This window comes from Mytilus edulis, chromosome 8 (assembly GCF_963676685.1).
Source record: "Mytilus edulis chromosome 8, xbMytEdul2.2, whole genome shotgun sequence".
NCBI lineage: Eukaryota > Metazoa > Mollusca > Bivalvia > Mytilida > Mytilidae > Mytilus > Mytilus edulis.
Genome location: NC_092351.1, coordinates 59,307,125 through 59,325,926, shown reverse-complemented (window position 1 = coordinate 59,325,926; position 18,802 = coordinate 59,307,125).

Here is an 18,802-nt window from a genome sequence, read left to right as displayed (position 1 = left end):
AGGTAAAAGACAGAAAGACAAACAGGTAAATGTTGAACACAAGACAAAACATAGAAAACTAAAGTCTAAGCAACACGAAACCTTACACAAAATTGGAGGTGATCTCAGGTGCTCCGGAAAGGTAAACAGATTCTGCTCTACACTCGTCAACCGTCATCTGTGAAACGGTTATTCCGGAACGGTCAACCAACTCGTGATGGCGTTTGTAAAATTTACGAGATGATGAAAAAAGCATACATTTATCTTGAAAAAATTCATCTAGTCTGTGCATGAGGACATTGAAAAACAAAACAAGTACATACAAATTAAAAAGGAATTCTTGAAAAAGTTTATTGACAAGATCAATAACATGACATTGTATCATCAAGATACTTAACAAAAAACAGCAAACGCATAAACCTATCACTACACCAACAAATAAAAAATTAGAGCATACAATCTATAGTTATAATTTATTAACTGTACATAGAGCAACTCAAACATGGAAAGGATTATCAGAATTTTTACGCAAACTTAATTAGAAATATATAGCTGTCCTTCACATGAGCGTTGACCGTGCGCACCCAAATGAAATTACAAAAAGAAGCATTCAATTCTTAATTAAGCAACCTTATTGTTGGTTCCTATTTCGAACTTTATTTATGTATGTTAAATTTAACCATAAAGGATTGAAAGATATTAGGTTTTGGGACCTAATGGTATAGATTACACATAACTACATTTATACATCGTTATATATATGTAAATATTATGATTAATTATAGGAGGTTATCATTTTTCAAATAGCCTTGTTTTTGATGATTTAACGTCCAAATATTGAGCTTAAACATGCATGATATATGTAATCGAAAAGAAGTAGCAGTCATTTTGATATTAGACAGTTGTAATGACTTAATTGAATATGCGGAATTATTTAATTAACGGATATATCCTTCATAAGTTACCAAAATCAAATTTAAAAGATTAATTTCTGTTTTAGTTTGATACTTTAAAAATATTTTACTTACTCCTAAAAAGCATGTTTTCATCTTTTCCAAATTAATTCATTACCGTTATATCATTATATCAACAATTAAGTTGTGACAAACATTGTAACTATGATAGAACGGACAACAGAGTCACTATTTTATAAAAAAAAAATCATGGGAAAAACATTTTCCAAAAATAAATACATACCTATTGAATTTGTAACTTTATATAACACATGACTAAAATGAGACAGAGTATCGTGTATTCAATAGTTATCAAAGGTTCTAGGATTATAATTTAGACCATCATCCTTCAAATTGTACAGATTTTTTTCACATTTGATTTTTAGTGTTTGATGCAAATCTCACACAACATGCTGAAAAGGATTAACAAATTGTTTGTAAATTGGAGAAATACCTAATTTAACGCCATTGTGTAACTGAAATACAATTCATTTAAATCATCTATTTTAGAAACTTATCATAGATACCAGGATTGAAATTTTGTATTTGCGGCAACATTCTTAGTTATTTCATTTATACAAACAGGTGTAGTCATCTCAGATAAGGGCGGAATGGAATACATCTAATATAAAGTCATTTTTTTTCAATTTACACCAATGTTTATTTTAAATATATTATTTTTATCTTGAACGTAATTTGTATGTGTATCGGCTTATCGATGGATGTCGTGAGGTAGGTTTAAAACTTCGTACGTAATCACAACACTTTGGTACACTTCATTGTCAAACAATAACATTTCAAAATCAATGGTTATATTTATAACAATCATTTAAACTGTTAAGTCATACTCGTGACTAATATAGCTAAAACTAAACGAAACTTCGTAGACCAGATGATAAACTAGATTGACTTCAAAAGGTATATTTTCTTAACAGTTTTGCATCTAACATAAATTACTTCATCATTACGGAAACATCACCATTTTGACAAAAAAATTGACAATAATTCTTAGAACACTTTATTGACAAAAAATTGACCTTATACATGTCAGATTATTAAGATGAGTAACAAAACAAAAAACGCATAAATCAACCACTAAATTAATGAATAGGAAATTAGAAAGGCGATTACAATTGGTATCTATGTTTATAAAGGAGGGCGAACACTCACAGATCGAATAAACTGACACGTCATGGCTAACAAAGAAAAGATAAACAGACAAATAATAGCACACAATACACAACATTGAAAACTAAAAACTGAGCAATACAAAACCCATGCAACACTGGGCATGATATAATTTGCTCTGAAAGGGTAGGTAGATCCTGCTCAACATGAGTCACCCATGTTGCTCATGTTATTACAAACCAAGGCAAATTGTCTAAATAATTTAGCCAGGTCAAATGAAATAAGGTCTAGCAGATCAACGTCAAAATCTAAAAACAAAACAAAATAAACGTGTTAAGGTGGCTCACCCCAATAAGGACCCCGGTAGATTTTTTTTATTTTCACATATTTTGTAGATCTTTTTATGCTGAATCCAAAAATGCAAAGAAAAAAGGGGGTCACCAGGCTCGTTTTCCCCTCAAATTGAAGCGAAATGTGCGATTTTGACCCTATTTCCAAACATGCCCTACCCTTTCAACAATAACGGTTACATCAAATTCAAAGACTTTTAAAACCAAGTCAGTATGATTTTTATGTGAACAAACATTAGAATTTGAAATGTAAACCTTTGCCTTGGTTGTTTTTGACTTAAAAATCCTTTTATTTTCAGATTAATGTCTAAATTTTGCATTTTCTAAGTTCAGTTTAAGGCAAAAAATATTGGTTTAAGCGATTTTTCGTAAAATTTCCCCGGTAGATTTTTTTTAAAAACAGATATGTCAAAGCTATGACTTTTTCGAACATTTTAAGGTAAAATAAAATGGGGGTCACCAGGCTTTTAAAAAAGTTACGAGCTTTTGTTTAACCCCTCTACCCCATAAGGTCTGATTTCAATGGACTCCATTAATTACTTAATTGTGAATTCTTTATTGATGGCTTTAATAAAATAATGTTTGTAATTATATCAATGAACGATCACTGAATATAAATGTGGTTATCGTATTACTGTTTGTTATCAAAAAGCGAAATTTTGATTATTTTGGTGAAATACGGTAATTTTGTCGGGCGCGAGTTGCTTTCCTCTAATTTGGCGCCATTATCGGACCAGAGGAATTTCAAGGTCGCCATTGCCGAGCAGCATACTACATTGATGAATACGACCATGTACATGCATAACAGACATTGTGGCGAATATACAACGATGAAGGTAGAGTTATTACATAGGAAAACATAGATTTCGATATATTAGGCAGCCAAATGTTATCAGTATAACGAAAAATACAAACTTGGGGGTTGTCTCAAAATACTCGCTACTGTTGAAAATCACTGCGGCTGAAACCTTGCACCGGCTCAATTTCTGTTCCATGTTTAATGTTATGGATCGTTATAGCTGGTATCTTATTTATGTGTTTATTTTACCCTTTACAGACAAGTTGTAAACATGTCTGGCCAGTTTTGAAAAATATCCGTGTGCAAACGGCCGAAGAGGAAGGGATGACATCTACTATGAAGCACTACAACTGTCATTATTACGCTACCGTTAGTGTCAATGAATTAGTCTTTTTTAATCATCATTTGTAATATCTAATTTCGTAGCCAAGTCAGGGTCATATGTATGTGGGGTACCTCATAACTTCCCTCGGAACAGTTTCTACTCCTTATAGGCATAGCCCTAACTATATTTCCCTCGCCTTTCTACCCTAAAATCCCCCCCTTTTTTTTTACTTCAATACTTCCATCTCCTTGGTCCAAGACAAAATAAAAATGACAAAATATATTTCCAAGATACCCCTTTTCTCTGATCCCTCATTCCCCTGTCTCCTTACCCTTGTCCACCCCTCAATTAAGGTCCTCAAGGGGTTTGATTGATTTGTTTATTTTCTTGAGAATATGAAATAATTGGCCTAATTTGTAAATGATAAACCCTACACCTTATTGAAGGATTCGTCTTGATCAATCACAATTTGTTTACCATTAACCCCCCCCCCCCCCTAATTCTGTTAGGTATACAAAAATGTCAAACAGTCTTAAGGTCTAGTAATAGAAGTATCAAGGTTAAACATGTACAGAGTGTGGCCATAAGTATTTGTCACTTGAGATTTTTAGCTGTTCATGTATATTGTATATAAAACTAGATTTTTTTTTTTAAATATTTTGGATTGATTTTTAGCATCCTGGTACCAATAGAAGCAGTATTATCACAGGTTTATTTTTTGGCTATATTTTTTTATGTCTCATTTTCATTATTTTCTGTTCAGAAATTCGATATATATATTCAACCAAATTAAATTATAAAAAAATATTTTATGTGTTCTCAAGGGAAAACAAAAACACATGAAAACGAACCTATTATCAAATAAACACATAATTATTTATACCATTCTACTTCTTTTAAGGTTACCCTTGCATTGTCAGTCTTATCAAACTTGCATGTACCTCCCAAATTTGGATTCTGTTCTCCAACTTCAGTTTGCCTCTACCAATGTTATGAAACTAATACACAATTAATGCATATATATATGATACTACAAACAAACAAACATGAAGTTTGAATTTTTGGTGGGGTCGCTTTTACTGTTCTAGAGTTATGTTCCTTTACAAAATTAAAAAAATGCTGAATTTTTGTTCCTTTCTTTAACACAAGTTTGCTTCATCCAAATGTTCTGAAACTTATATGCAATGCTTACTACAACAACACTCAGATCAAGTACAAATTTGGGTGGTGTCACTCTTTTCATTCTTTATATGCAAGCGGTTGCTCATCTGTGTCCCATGGACACATTACCTATTATGAACTAGTCTACATCTATATGCTTTTGAATGTCAATAATTGTTGATTTTCTGACAGAATTACTCTGATATTTAATTTCAGGCTGCAAGTACATTTGTACATGTACATTGCAAATGGAAGGAGTGATCTTGGAATGTTCACCTTTACTTGGAAACTATTGGCAAAGTTCTGACAGAATTTCCTGAGAAGCCAGTATCATATTCTAGTCTTGCAACCGGAAACTATGCGTAAAGTGCTGAAACTTAAGAACACCATTCTACATGTATATATGCAATATGTGTTGCCACAATCCACTTAAGGAGCTAAGATCAACTAAAAATTGGAACTACATGTATATGCTTTAGTGCTGTCAAAATCCTTTAAAAAAATCCAATCAAAAGGACCTACTTCACCTATATATATTGCTACCTGTCTCAATGATGAATACAGATCATATATATGAGTCTTATAAAAAAAAACAGTGAAGGAGAATAAAAATAATGAAAATATAGAGCTGATCAGCAAAGGATTGTACATGTACATGATGTATAAATGGCAACAATTCTTACATGTATACTAGTACATTGAAATTAATTATATTAATAATTTTTTTGTAAATTTGATCTCATAGATATTAGAGGAATAAAATCAATCACGTTTCAAAAATTTGATTTAGTTGAGGCTTTTTTTTACGCCCGTTTTCGGGACATATTAAGGTATAGTACCATTGACTGTCCGTCGTCGACATGTCTGACATACACTCAAAAATAATAAATACTAAAAGGTACATGTAGTAGATAAACTATTGCGTGCAATAATTTACAATTCTGTCTAGCAATCCTCTTTTAATATGCTATATTGTGAAATAAATAGGTCATCTTCATGTATATTTGGGGTATGAAATGATTATTAAATGTATTATAACAAATTAAAATATCAAATAAGAGGATGTGATATGATTGTAAATGAGACACAAGCTAAGAGACCAAATAACACAGAAATAACTATACATGTAGGTCACCATATGGACTTCAACAATGAGAAAAACCTGTTCTGCATAGTTGGTTTTAAAGGCTTCGAAATGACAAATGAACAATTTAAAACATTTCAAATGAGAAAACTAATGGGTGATTTATGTAAAAAATAATGAATGAAAAACAAATATGTCTGTCTTGCAGGGTTTATCTGAACTTAACCACATTTTCATGGACTTGTCTGTTTATTGAATTCTAAATATGTTTCAAAATATTTGGTTGATGGGATGATTGTTACAGAGTCCGACATAGGGTGCAGGCTCATTGGTTGATTATATTGTGAATAACTGAAGCCGGACCCGCTTTGGCAGTCAGTCTCCACATTGCCACTGGAGAAATAAAATAACTAAGAAAAAAAATGGTATAAGAAAAAAAAATTGAATCACGATAATTTTCTGTTGATATGCACATCTACATAGTATGTCCTTATTATCTAAAAAGGTTTCATGAAATTCTGTTGTGTGGTTTCAGAGTAGTTGCAATGACAAACTGTTGCAGTAGTATATTGAAGCAAATAAGTTCAAAGGGGCCTTACTCCTAGAAAAAAAAATGTGTACATCAAAATAGTATGTCCTTATCTAAAAAGGTTTCATAAAATTCTATTGTGCGGTTTGAGAAGAGTTGCAAGGACAAACATGCAGTAGTATATTGAAGCAAATAAGTTCAAAGGGGCATAACTCGTAGAACAAATTTGACTCGTAATTTCCTGTTGATATGCACATCTGCATAGTATGTCCTTATTATCTAAAAAGGTTTCATGAAATTTTGTTGGTCGGTTTGAGAGGAGTTGTGATGACAAGAAACAGGACAGATAGACTGGCTGATGGACGGACGGACGGGTCAAAAACGTTATACCCTGCGCAACTTTGTTGCATAGGGTATAAAAATAGGAAGATGGGGTATCATTGTTTATGAGGCAACTCTTCACCAGAGACCAATTTACAGAGAAGATAACAGTTATGTTCCCGGACGGACTTCAACAATTACTATAAACTGATATACCACATAGTCAAACAAATAAAAGTCCCAGAAATTACGTTTTTTTATATGATTGCACATAATGAAAATTTAATTTGCATACTGAATGATCACTGGCAAATGTTTCAAGCATAATACGGATGAGAACATGCAGATAAGTATCAATTATGAAAGTTATGCAAAGTAAGAGGAGCTAGATATATGGACTGCCATAAGAAAATGAATTGACAATTATGATTGGTGCATGTATAGGCAAAATTCCCGCTTTTTACCCTACGAGGCTTCGTATATATATCCAGCTGTTTGAACACCCTGTATAATCAAGGGATCATCTGTCAGATTAGTCATATTTCTATGTTAACCACACGATATGAAAATAAGCAGATGTGGTATGATTGCCAATGAAACAACTATCCACAAAATTCAATATTATAAATAAAAAAAAAAACATCTCCTTTTATCATCACGCATAGATCGATGATTAGTTATGCATATCTTTGCCACGGTAAGATCAAATCAGTGTTCACAAACAAAATTGTCGTTCACATTTTTTGCCGCAATGACATCACTCAACTATATTTTTTTAATCAAGATCTTTCCTTATTAGCTTACCTTTTAAAAAAGCATGTCAAAAATTAAGATAGAAGTTTGCCAACATCCCCGGCTAATATAGCGTTCCTGTGTACTGGGCGTAGTTTTTAAATTACAATCCAAACTTTCCCTGAACCTATAGTAGTATTGTTTGAGACTGCCCGGCACGCTACGGGTGTATGTCCTAGCAAAATCCCGACATGGTGAAACATGGTTCTCCGCAAAGCATGCAGTATTGAGGAATTATATCATAGACCGATATATATAAGGTCGGAATACTAGGCCAGTCCCGGTTACTTTTGACAGTGGTGGATCCAAGGGGAGGGTTCCGGGGATTGGAACTCCCCCTTTTTGGACGATAGAATGGGGAAATATAGTTGGAACACCCTCTTTTTGTCCTGGGCTGGAAATCCCCTTTTAAAATAGCTGGATCCACCCCGATTGATCAATTTTCATCTTCATGAAAAGGCGGAAAACAGCAAATTATTGAAGTGTCGTTTTATTTCTGCAGGAAAACAGATAATCATTTTAGTGAAATAAGTTGCTGGATCCATTAGTCTATTTTAATAACATTCAGTGCTCTGATTCAATTATTTTAGTTTTAATGCTGATATTTCTTTTTTTTTAATATGAACTCGATTGACATAATGATAGATACAACAGAAAATTGCAAATCAACAAAATAACAATTCAGCAAAATAAGTAATAGAAGAAAAGTATCATAAAAATAGAAAACATAGGCCCCGAGATCTTAGATTATAGGACTTAGTCTAGTGATCCGGAAATCATGGAATTGTGATACGAGAAAAAAAATCAAATGATTTTCGTGCAGGTAAACAAATCTTTAAATTAAAATGTTAGGTGTGCCTGTCAAGTATTAAGTCTGTTAGAAAATTGGCATGTTCAAATTTGTTTTATGGAAAATAAAAAATATTCTATAATTATCAAAATTTTGCTGTCGCATACTCGGGAATAAACTCCAAAAAATACTTTGAAATAAAGATATTTTAAGTTTTAAATAGATTTATGACAGAAACAAACTGTTATAAAACGCCAAACGGATTATAGCTTGAAAATAAACCCGTCCGATGCTTTCAAAGCATACTATACGGGCAGAGACATATATACACATATATGTCTCTGATACGGGTCACAAGTCAGTGGCGGATCCAGACCTTTTCCTAAAAGGGGGGGGGGGCGCTCTAGTCATGCTTCAATGGTTCCCTATATTATCAAATTTTTCCCACGAAAGGGGGGCCTCAAGAGGCGACCGTGTAAGATGAGAATGCGTTTTGGTCTTTGCGAAGCGGCACCAAATACCGTCGACGTCATACATGTCAGTATTTGTATATTCTTTTTTTTTTTTTTTTAATGTTATATTCATGTATATTTCTGTCCTTTTTAACTTTTATGCGAAAAATGAAGAAAGCACTCTGAATTTCTGATCGAACATATTTCCTGTTTTGAAGAACGTTTTGTATCTTTTCGACATTTGTTTACATCGTCAAGGGTGCTTTCATACACGCCCGCGTTCCAAGGTCGTCAAAGCTATTTTTGAGAAGACCCCTAAAAGCGACCGTTCCCAAGGCAGTCGTCGTGAGAAACATGCGTTGAAATATGCGCACTGTTAAAGGGCCGAGCCACCTTAAGTTGATATATTTGGGTTTGGGGACTTGAATATTTGAGAAATCATGTGTGAACATTTATTTGCCTTAATGTTTTCGACTATAATGAAATTGAGAAGATACTACCACATGTGATTGAATTCATCAAAACGTTGTCGATGTATTTACAAATAACCCATCGTTATCAATATATATATATATAAATATGTGTGTGTGTTTTAAGAACTTAAATATTTTTTTTTTATTTTTTGTTGTTACTAGACAAACGTCAAAATATAAATATCAAATGTGTGTAATTAACATACATTTAAAAAAAAGTTGTCATGATCTTATGTGTTTGGACTTATCGTTTCGTTTACTGACGTTTTTAAATAGTTGCGAAAATATCTTTAAATTATTATTTTCAATATTTGATTAAAGAAAAAGATTTATTTTACTTTCTCCGAGAGGCATTTTTTTAAATATATTTTCAAGATACAGTGATTGAGTTTAATCATCACATCACCATGATCACACAAATACACATATCAAATGGTAAAACACATTGTCAACTCATATGCAAATGTATTCGTAAGTCATATTAATTGGTACTATGCATGCTTGTTCAATGGAATTAGTTATTTCTTATACAATGTTATAATATTCTAAATATATACATGTTCTAAATACGTCATTTAGAAATACTCCTCGTTTATAATACATCATAAAAAACCCTTTCAAATACCGTAAAGGAATTCAAGAGCATAATGTACAGTTTTAACTTTCTGAAAATTGATCTAATAGCTCATTTAACCTACTTAAAATGATGTAATACACAAATTTATTTCCGTGTGCTACTTTTAGAAATAAATGGGTAAGAAACTACAGACTTTAACTGGACATGTGACTCTATACTTAATTTTCATGTTTAAAACGATAAACGCAAGATGAGTTTTGTAAACAAAACTTTGAAATATCATTTCTGCATTAGTGTGTCTTCAGTTTGTCTAACAGTTCTTTGAAAATAATATGTTTCCCCTGATTTTCGCTCAAAAATGACGCCGTTGAATTTATATTTCTCACACAAGGATAATAGTTACGACGAAAATTACCTACAGGTAACTTCTATTAATAGTAGTATGTACTAGGTTCTAAAAATAAACCGATTGATTCTAATTATTAAACTGTAGTTTTTTTATTTTCGATTTTTTTATCTTTAAACGAAATATTTAAAAAGTGTTTTATTTCTTTATATATAAAAAAGAAATGTTGTTTGATTGCCAATAAGACAACTCGCTACAAGAGACAAAACTAACACAGAGGTTAACTACTTTAGGTTAACTTACGGCCTTCAACAATGACCAAAGCCCATACCGCATAAACAGCTATAAAAGGCCCGAAATGACAATATAAAACAATTCAAACGAGAAAACTAACAGCCTTATTTATGTACAAAAAATGAACGAAAAACAAATATGTAACACATAACCAAACGACAACCCCTGAATAATAGGCTCCTGGCTTGGGACAAGCACATACATAAAGAATGTGGCGGGATTAAACATGTAAGCGGGATCCCAACCCTCCCCTAACCTTGGACAGTGATATAAAGGTACAACATAAAGAGTTAGTTCTTTTTACATGTTTTATAGATTTTTGTTTTATATACCAGGGTACCTTGTTTGTGAAAGCTGTAGCAATAGGTAATTTTAACAATGTTTAACAGCTTTATACAAATAAATCAATTATCATAGACAATAAAATGAATCAACACAGAAGTGATTTCGTTTTGAAGTACAATAGATTGAAAAAATAATCTATAATAATAATTCAAAAACTGCAATTCAGTAAAATAAAACATATGTACAAATAACATTTTGGAATGATTTGTTTTTATAGTTTTACATAAAAAATCACACATACAATAGTAATTTAGGTTTGTGTATTATCACTTGTATTGTGTAAGTTGAGAATAATTATTATACTGGTTAATTACTTATCAAATGTATAAAGGACTTTGGTTTATTTTTTTTTTGTCGAAAGAACAAAAAGGAATATGTACTGTGACCTATTTTTTTTACCTTTACCTTTAAACTAAAAAGTTGGTTTATAAAAATGTCACATATAAACTTTGAAATCAGAATGGTTCTTAAGAAAAATAGTAGAAAAGATCTTTTTCATAGTACATAGGGTTCTATACTAAAACAGTTTCTACCATCGACCTTTGACCTTTGACCTTTACAGTAGTACAAATATTTTGATAAAATTTCTGGTGGTCAATATGCATCTAAAGCAAAAACTTTGAAATAAATTATGACGGTAATCGAGATATATGGCAGACATAGTTTTGTAATGGACCTGCGGACACACTAATCACTATAAGGCGAACCTATTAAGTTAAAATCATGACACAATTTAATTATGAGATCAAAACGCATTTGATATATATAACATGGAAGCTACAAACAAATTTAATTATAAAAATATGCACCAAGAGCGTCAATGAGACAATTCTTTTTAACTACAAAAAAAGTTGGTAAAAAAATAAGTTATAAGCAATTTACCGCGTTGAAATAAATCCCCTGTGGTTTTGGTCCAAGTGTATCCCAACATCAGAATTTCAGGAAATGAAGCTGGCATGTGTAGACCCTGGCCACTTGGCAACAGTGTTGGTGAATTTTCCTGAAATTAATATAAATAATCTTGTAATTCAGTATTGAGAAGTATACTTTTAATGTGAGTACTTTCCTTCACAACCAAGTCTTATATTTTGCCTATCGCAAATAACTGTTGCAAGAAACTCATATCCCACACGCACAATCTTATTATAAATGAGGTCGGCAGCTACCAAATGCAAAACAGTCATATCTCATAATGTTCAATTGTTGTTCCCAGTGAACTCATGACGTGGTTTGATAGTTTGCTTAGATATAAAAGAGGGACGAAAAATACCAGAAGGACAGTCAAACTCATAAATGGAAAAAAAATATATGACAAAAAACATTTGCAATTAATGTAACTCAGTGGTGTATGTAAGACCCATTGGTGGCCTTCAGCTGTTGTCTGCTCTATGGTCGGGTTGTTGTCGCTTTGACAAATTCCCTATTTCCTTTCTCAATTTTATGCTTTTGTAAGATGGAATATAGTTGACCCTCCTTTCGAATATAATACCGATATGCATTTGTTGGAACCCTAATTTTAAATATGAATGTAGCCGTCTATGCAACTTAAAGTAAACACGAAAATGAAATTGTAAATATATCATTAAATCAGCTGAAAATGTAAAAATATAAAGATTTGGTATGAGTCCCAATGAGACAACTATCCTTCTAAACCACAGCAGTTATAGGTTAATGTACGACATAATCTGCTATATTATTAATATAAAATATTATTTGACATATACATTTACCTATATAATTTCATTAACTGAAGTAAATTTATGTCCTCCGTGGATGCATGAATGAATAAATCGATTCAGAATATTTTAATTTACTTATAATATTGTTAGAAATCACTTTCGATTGCTTATATTTAAAAAGGTCCCAATCAGATTTTGTATTCCAGCAATTAGTATTCAACTAAACTGTAATATTTTATTAGAGTTACGTTTTTCAACGTTTTCAACGTAACTGTATCTTGTGTCTAGAAAGTTTATACTATAAGAGAGACAACTCGAACGTTATAAATCATCAACAAAGTATAATTGCGCTGGCCAAGCATCTTTTAGTTATAATTGCTTTTTTGACGTCCGATAAAAAACTGCTTTTTTAAGATTGGTTTAAACTGAATGAGACAATTCATTTAAAAAGAAAAATAAACCAAACAGTAACAGATTAAATACGGTCGAATATATTTTATTTTGTATTTCATATACATCGACTAACAATTTTGTTCGTGTCTGTAGGTCTCCTTTTAAAAAAAAGATGTCATTGAATCCATTTATAAAGGCTGGTTTGGAAGTCTCACCATACTAACGATGAAAATCTGCCCCATTGGAGCAAATCACACCATCACTGCCTGAATAATTATTGAAACGGTTGTGTTATTGTGCACGAACGTATCACCAATGACTAGCATACAGCTGCCATAACCTTAGTATCTTTATTCAATTTTTTTCTGTGTTTCTACCGGAATTGCATGGCTTCTGTGGGTAGGTATTTTAAGTTCATCATAAACCAAGTTTGTAAAAATTTGAATGCCTTCTTGTGAAAATCTATACCTTGCCTGACATTCAGACTCAGTGCACCAAAAAGGTCCCTATAAATACGTTGTGTTAACCTATGTTGTACATCATAAAGCACGCGGGCAGCCATTTTTGACCTCTGTATAAGAACTTATCCAACACTCTAGACACTGGACAGATTTTGACCATGTATAAGCTGTCTTATTCCTTTGCAAACATTTGAACAACTGAATGTAACAAGTGGACAGAAGTTATCCAGTGGATACAGAGTTTATCCAGTGGATAACTTCATCTAGCCTTCTGAACAATCGTGCCCAGTAGGTTAACAAAAACAACATCAGCGCAACCTTGGACATTATTTATTGAATATAAGTATACTAGTAATAGTTTTAGATGTAAGTAATTGTAAGGTGACTACAGATAACCACGGCCAAGATATGTGTGAGGTGAGCAGAGATAACTATAGTCAATGCATGTATCATCAAGGATAGTCTTAGTCAATGTCTGTGTTAGTTAACCAGAGTTAAAAATAATCAATATATATTATGCGAGGTGACGAGGGGTATCCATTTTCAACACATGACTCACAAAATTACACATCTGTAATAAAGAAAACGGCGAGAACAAAATAAAACATCCGTGAAAGGTAACAAGAGAAAATCGAAGTCAATAAATGAGTTATTTGACCATGATGCAATAACGTCAATATACGTGTATAACTACCAGTACAAATAAGCAGGCCAGAGCAAACCAAAGTCAACATCTGTGTAAGCTGACAAGAGGTTACCATGATAGTGAATATGTGTTTTGAATTACTAGAGGTAACAAACGTTAATATATATCTGTTAGGTTACCACGGGTAACCCAATTGGATAATCTTATAATATGACTAGAGCATCATTGTAAGGTAACTTGAGATAACAATATATCTGTGAAAGGTAACCGATACATGTGTAAGGTGAGCATGGTTATGCAACGTCAACATATTTGTTATAATGGTTAATAAAGGCCACTAACGTCATTATTTGTGAAAAGATATAAAGGTAACAAAACTGTGTTTGGTGAACGGAGGTAACCAAAATTAATGTTCATTGTATGTGTCCCCTTATATCCTTGTGCCCTTGTGGTGCATTCGTATTGGATCCGTATCGGACAACAGAAATTGCACTTTGGTGATCATTCGTGAGATTTAATCCGTAGTGAAACCGGCGAGATGATCCGTGAATACATGACGTAGTAGTACGGCGGCATTGTGAAAAATTGTGCACATCCTGCTACAAGCATGAAATTTGGCATAGACCTTTCTCAACTATTTCTCTTTCATTTCAGATAGGGAGGCATTTGAAAAAAATTCAAAATTGCGGATATCATACTTAAATTAGCCCAATATCGAAGGCTAGTATGTGAAAAGGTGTTACTATCATGCTACTATCATAATATTTAGTACAAACCTTTGTTTTGTACTACTTTTGGATATATGATATAGATAAGATGTCTTCAAAAACCCTACTTTCCGGTAAAATCCAACTTGACGGATATAGTACTAGAATAAGCTTATTTTTAGGGAGGGTAATTGAAATGTGGTTAAGGGTATTGCTACTATCATTATATTGAGAAGGAACCTTTCTTTGGTGCTTCTCATTGATACAATGTATAAGGCATATGTCTTTAACAACCTTACTTCCGGTGTTATCCAATATGGTGTACATAAAAATATTGACAATTTTTCATTTTGATATTCAACTTTTTTCAAAATATAAATAAAATGTTTTTTTTTAGCTGGTCATTAAACTTTTGGCTTCAACTCATCCTCAAAACCACTAAATTCTATCCTGATTTTAATATGTTTAAATACAAAATAACCATTCCGGTAAAAAAACAAATCAATATGGCGTAAATTACAAAGATGATTCCATATCTTCGATGAGTTTTGGATAGATTGATTTAAACAAAATAAAATCACTAAAGTTCTTAAACATCTTAAGAATGACTTATTTATGGCCGCAAATACATGTTTATTCACAATCGGAAATTTTATTTTCCAAATTTACAGAGTTCGTGGTATTGTTTCTTTTATCTATAATGTACAAGCTCCTGATAAGATGAAGAGGCCTCACAAAGAGTTGTCCAAAAGGGTTCCCATGGATCATATTTTCCCCATCGCCATTCATAAGAGATGGACTAGTTAGCATCGGAACTAATACCAAGCTTGTTACTCATTCGCACCCGCCATAGTATATTGCACGTTTTACTTGTTGAAAAAGACTAGACTGAGTCGTGGGAATAGCCTCAATAAGTATTTCCTCTTCCAAAAACACATTTTTCTTGCTTTGTTAACCCCATCTGATAAGTTTGTTCGATCTTACAACAAAACCACCTATCGTTCTATCAATGACATTATCAAATCCATGTCTGGTGATGTTGGCTGAACAATCATCATTCTAAATGATAGAGTCACATCTTTAAACACCATCCATATCACAAACGCAGTTCCTTTTCCAGCAAACGTGTAATCTCTCAATGCCTAGTGTATTTGAAAGGTCATGGATAGATATATATCTGAAGCTTTTCCCACTACCAAATGCAAGCCAAAGTTTGTCTGCCTCTATGTGAAACAGTAATGAAAGCAACATAAGTATCGACTGTTCGAGTCATGACTCAGTTAAGTCTGTATTTCACTGCATCAGACACATGCATTTTGATTCAAGTGTCAGCCTCTTCATGTGAACATGATGCTAAGCTTAAAACATCACAATGTGGTAGATAACTCAGAATATCCTGAGCAATTGTTGCCACATCTACCTTTTCCTCAAAATCTATTGAGCAAGTTGTTGCGAATGAAAACTTAAAAGTTCTTTCTTATTGTCGTAATCTTGTTTTGACTCTGGATTCGTCTGTGTATTCCATTTCCCCTACATGTAGCTTTTGCTTCTTATAACAAATGTGCATGATATTCTATCTTACTTACCTCGAGATGTATTTCAAGTTTATCACAATATTCACATTATGAGACGACAATAGAATCATGGTGCATATGCAGGTGATGCAATGAACACGAACTTTCACGAGTCATGATTCGAATAGTCGTTACTATTTCGCTATTCAGTGACAGGGGTAGACAAAAAGCTTTGGATAAATATATATCAATGACCTATCAAATGCACCTGGCAATGAGTGATTACACAGACTTATTGTGATCCATGTCTTAACCAGTTGATATATGGTTCTCTGATTGGTTGAAAAGGACAAAAAGACTGCGTGGAAGACATTGATGGCAGTTTAAGATGTGTCTTTTCTACATTAGAGAATGCCTGTACCAAGTCAGGAATATGGCAGTTGTTATCCATTCGTTTGATGTGTTTGGACTTTTGATTTTTGATTTTCCTTTTTGAATTTTCCTCGGAGTTCAGTATTTTTGTGTTTTTACTTTTTGGTATAATGAATGATGATTGATCAGCCTAAATCACCGAGGTTTAACTGTTATCTCACACAAACCTTTCAGATTAACGAATCAAGAATATAACTATTTGCGCAAAAGGGAAGACTAATTGAGGGTATTCTCTAAACTTGGTTTAGTTTTTTTTTCCTGCAGGTAAAACGTGCAATATAATAAAGGCAGGTGTTTAGGGGGACGAGCTTGGAACTGACTCTTATGCTTCCCAGTTCAGGCGCTAATGGACGGCGAAGGGACAAAGAGGATAACTTTTGAATAACTCTTTCTAAGGCCTCATTATTTTGTCAGAAGCTTGTACATTATGGATGTACTGGGGAATGCGGTTCAATGCTAAGAAATGCTACATCCTAAGCATCAGAATCAAAAGCCATAAAGTCTACAGTTTAAATGGACACATATTACAACAAGTCAAGCATAAGCCGTTCCTAGGCCTACGAATTTCGGAAGACCTCAAATGGACCGTCCACATATTACATGTAAACGTGGCAAAGAAAGCAAATTCAACACTAGGCTTTCAAAGAAAAACATGAAATACTGCCCACAAGATCTCGCTCGTTGATCAACGATGGAATGTGGAGCCATAGTATGGGACCCCTACAGAGTAACAAACATAAATAAGCTAGAAATGATTCAACGTCAAGCGGCAAGATTTATCCCCATGAATTACAAGCTAAGAGAGGAAGGATGTGTCTTCAATATGCTTGCTCAACTGGAACTACAAGTCCTCCAGACAATTGCAAGACGAACAAGCTAGAAGTTGATATGTATGTACAAAGTGGTTTAGGGGCTGATTCCCGCTATTGAACCAGAACAATTTCTCAAAAAAGCACGTCCTAAGAGAAACATAACTGCCAAGTAGTTCGAAGAATACCACGCAACAAATATTGTTGAAAAGCAAGAAAAGAATCACTCTAAGTGTTTTTACATTCCACTAAGCAAAACACCACAATACTCAAACTCATTCTTTGTAAAGACAGCGATCGCGTCGAATCAGCCAAACGACACTGTAGTGCGCGCATCAAGCGTAGATAGCGTCAAATCTACTCTTACGCCTCGTAAATAAATCGGCGGCGCTCTCTCAAACCGTTATATTAAAGCCATATTAATTGGTATATAAAACGTATTCATAGAGATTCAGATTTAGATACAGATACATAGGATGTCGCGGTCGTTGTTAATGTGGAAAATCGGGTCTCCCGTTCACTGCTTTGCTTGTATGTGGTTGTGACTGTGAATAAACATGTATTTTAAGCCAAAGAGTAGTTATTTGAAAAATGTTTTAATACTTCAGTAATTTTATTTTGTTTTAAGCAATCTATCTAAAACTTTAGATCCAAGATATTGATTGAGGACTCATTTTTAAAATTTACACCATATTGGGTTGGTTTTTTTTACCGGAAGTGTGATTTAAAAATGTACAACAGAATAAAATTCGTGGTTTTGAGGATACCTAGAAGCTAATATTTTAATGACAAGCAAAAAAAAAAGAACAAACAAAAAACATTTTCTTTATATTTTGAAATAAAAGTTAAATATTAAAATAGAAAATTGATATTTCTATGTCCGCCATTCCGGATATTACAGGAAGTAAGGTTTTTAAAGAGATATGTCTTATACATTTTATCTATGAGAAGCACAACAGAAAGGTTCCTGTCCAATGTAATGATAGTACCAATACATTAAAACACATTTCAATTACCCTCCCTAAAAATAAGCTTATTCTAGTACTATATCCGCCATGTTGGATTTTACCGGCAGTAGGGATTTGAAGACATCTTATTTATATCATATATCCAAAAGTAGTATATAACAAAGGTTGGTACCAAATATTATGTTAGTAGCATGATAATAAGACCTTTTCACATACAAGCCTTCGATATAGGACTGATTTAAGTATGATGTCCGCCAGTTTGGATTTTACCGGAAGTGAGACATTTTTTTCAAATGTCTCCCTATCTGAAATAAAAGAGTAATAGTTGAGGAAGTTCTATGCCAAATGTCATACTTGTAGCAGGATGTGCACAATTCGTCTGAAATATACTTGTAGCCGCCGGACTATAGGCATTACCTCTAATAAAATAGAAATTTGCATAACAAAAAAAAATCTGGAAGTAATTACTCCTAAACATGCGACACATTTCCAAAG